The following is a 3,503-nucleotide window of genomic DNA, read 5'->3' on the forward strand; positions in this document are numbered from 1 at the left end:
GCGGGCCTTTCACTGTTGTGGCCTCTCGCGTTGCGGTGCACAGGCTCCGGACGCGCAGGCTCAGCGGCCATGGCTCACGGGCCTAGCTGCTCGGCGGCATGTGGGATCTTCCCGGACCGGGGCACGAACCCGTGTCCCCTGCATCGGCAGGCGGACTCTCAACCACTGCGCCACCAGGGAAGCCCTGCATGGCTTCTTTGACGCAAGGGCATTGAATATTCAGGGAGCCTTAGATAGAGGGTCCGGCTTCTATTAAGTGCAAGCCCTGGGCAGAATGGGCCGGAAGTTCCTGTCCAGGTCTGTGCTTCTCTGTGTCTAGGACCCTGAATACCTCTGGGGCCGCGGGATTATAGGACCATCCCTCCAGATGAGGAAAAGGGGCAGAGAGGCCATGGACTGGAACAGTCCCACAACAGCCCCTCTAGGACAGTAGCAGGGCCCCAGGCACCTGCCACCCAAAGGCTACAGTCATTTCGCTCTTCCATTAGCCTCATTGGCTACTTGGTTTAGAAACTACCAGAGGGCAAAGGCCGAGCGGTCAATATCTGTCCTGGATATCCATCAGCAAACCCTAGTTTTTGCACCTCACGGCCTTTTCCTGCTGGCTTTCCTCACCCTCTGTCCACACGGCCTCCTGCCTTCTCACCAGAACACGACATCTGCAAGAAGTCCTGGAGCTCCGGGCCCAGGGGACTGGTAGACGGAAGTGCCTGAGGTGAAGAGACAGCCGCTATGCCTACCCTGGCCTGGGGCCCCTTCCTCCCCCTTCCTAACCCTTCCCTGCTGAAGCAGCCCTCACCGCAACTTCGCACCCCAGGCAGAACCTACCAGCCTTTATGCTGCCAATGGCACCACCGTCCTGACGTTCAGGAAGTGCCTGCCTCATAACTGGATTATGAGATCCTTGGCAACTGAGCAACTTCAACTTTATTTTGTTTTAATCATCTTTCCCTTAGAGGCTAGTTCAGTGTTTTGCCCATGGAACCATAAAATACATTTTAGGGGAAAGAAACAAAAAGTATATAAAAATAAAAAATAAAATAATAGATTTAAGACCTAAAGGGATCCTAAAGCATCTCTAGGAGCCCCTGATAATTTGACACTCTCACTAACTACCCCACCCCGTCATGTGACTCCCCTCTGCTGAGGTCTTGAGGCCTCTCACATTAGAGTCCTTCCTGTCCAGGCTGTGAGCTCTCTCAAGTGTGTCTCTCTCTTACCTCCCACCCCCTCCCCAACACAGATTGGTCTAAGTCTGGTGCACCTGCAAAAACTGAAGCAAAGGCAGATGCTTCAACTAGCACCCGCCAACCAGGTAGGAGGTGAACCTAGGGGTCGGTCCTGAGTCTGATTCCACAGAGGAATGAACAGGCCCAGAGAGCATGGCAGTTTCCCCTAACCCAGGCTTTACTCCACCCTCATTTTTGTTTCTCTGCTTAGTAGCAGCTTGTCAGTGGTTTCAACCAAAGTCCGGGGCTATGGGCCCAACTGGACCAGCCCGGATGCTGGCCTCTCTCCTGGGTTCCTTCCTCAGCCACCCCTACCAGGTGAGAAACTTGTCAGCAGGGCACTGACTTTGTGTCCTGAGGGTACTGCCACAGACCTCTCCTGGGAACTGCTTCCCTCTGTCAGCCAGACCGGGCTGGCTGGGGCTCAGAATTGTGGGATCTCCACCCGAAGACCCACCCCTCACTCACCCCGTGGGTAGAGTCCAGACTTCAAGGCCTCAGGCCACCCTGATATCCTCCGCACCCGCCTTTGCACAAATCTCACATGCTGACCACTCACTCGGGAGTCCTGCTCCAAACCACAACTTTTCAGGGGCCGCTACATTCAGAGCAGAATCTCTGGCTGCTCAGTGTGGCCTGGTGCTTTGTGATTATGTGTCAAATGAATGAGGGAATTCATTAATGAATAATAATGAATCATGGGTATTCAGTGAATGCCATTAGAATCCAAACTCACCGAATGGCAAGCCTTTCTTACAAGCCATCTTCGATGCAGCCTCACTCCCCCAGTTACCCTCACTGTCCCAGCCATGCCTGCCCTCCCCCAGGGCCTTCCAGAATCCTGGAGACCTGGCCATCCCTGCCATGAGTACCATGATGAATAGTGCAGGACGTATCCAGGGAGCCAGGGCCTGGCCAGATGGGAACACACGACAAAGGCCAACTGGAAGGCCCAGCCCTGGGCTGGTCGTTTTTTTCTCCTCTAATTTCCTAGCCCCTCCAGGCACCTTTGCTCCACAGTGACAGAGCCAGGACAGGGAAGAGACCCAGGAAGCCAGAGCTATCTGCACTACAGCAGGGGCAGAGGAGAAGCTGGGCCTGAGTTTAAGGAAAAGCAAGGCTGACCCACTGGTCATACTCACTCTGTCCAGCCAGGACCTCTGGAATCTGACTGGGAGGAGAGAGTGCTAGGGTGCTGGGGACGAGCCTGAGTCTTGAACCCAGAGGGGAGAAACAAGCCAGAATTGTAACATCAGAAGGCATTCTGGAGGTCCTCCATTCCAGCCTCCTAGCACAGGGGTCAGTAAACTTTTCCTGTAAAGTGTCAGATAGGAGATATTTTGGACTCTTGTGGCCACATACAGTCTCTGTCCTAATATTCACCTTTGTTTTCTATTTTTACAACTCCTTTAAAATTTAAAAATTGTTCCTTGCTCTTGGGCCTTACAAAAAGAAACCGAGGGCCAGATTTGCCAACCCCTGTGTGACCAAGCCCGTGCTAGACCGCCTCTCTGATACCTCTGATAAGTGGTCCCCAGTGTCTGTGTGACAGGTACCTGCCTCCTCACCGTAAACTGGAATTTAATCATCTGCAGTTGTGTGGGGTTCTTCAGCCTGAAAAGGCTGATGTAAGTTTCCATGGATACATTTTCTGAAATCAGAGTCCTGAGAAAAATGCACTGGCAGCCACCACCGTTGCTGAGCCCTCATTCCTGAGTGCCCTCCGCTGTAGCTGTTTTCCCAGTGCCCCTGGGACGATGGCACCTGAGGTCCTGTGTGTGCCGATTGGTCTACTCCAACAGCCCACAGCTCCCAGCTGAGTTCAGGAGAAGGCTAGCAGTCTTCCTATGAATAGAAGAGTGTGCCTCGTTGCCGAGGATGCGGAATTTGCAAGAGGGCTTAAAACCAAGCCTCCCGTATACCCTGATAAATAACAGCTAAGCCTCACAGCCAGAGGGAATCTAAACAAAACCCCTCTCCCAGCTGTCACTTGGATTTGAGGAGAAGTAATTCAGAGGAAAAAGAAGATAAAATAGGTATTGAACTTTACAGGTCTTTATTCACCTAGGTATTCTTGATAATGGGTGTCCACTCTATGTTCCTTTTAAGTCTCAACAGTTCCTTCAGGATGATCCCACAAGCCTTCTCTCACCATCTTCTTCCACCCATTCCCCCTTGCTCTTTCTCCAGCTCTCCTTCCCACCTGGGCTCTGCTCCCTGGGGCAAGCAGGAACTTGCTTTTATAAGCAGCCCCCTCTTCCCTTGGTCTGCTCC

This window comes from Neophocaena asiaeorientalis, unplaced genomic scaffold, assembly GCF_003031525.2.
Source record: "Neophocaena asiaeorientalis asiaeorientalis breed wild unplaced genomic scaffold, Neophocaena_asiaeorientalis_V1.1 scaffold87, whole genome shotgun sequence".
Classification (NCBI taxonomy): domain Eukaryota; kingdom Metazoa; phylum Chordata; class Mammalia; order Artiodactyla; family Phocoenidae; genus Neophocaena; species Neophocaena asiaeorientalis.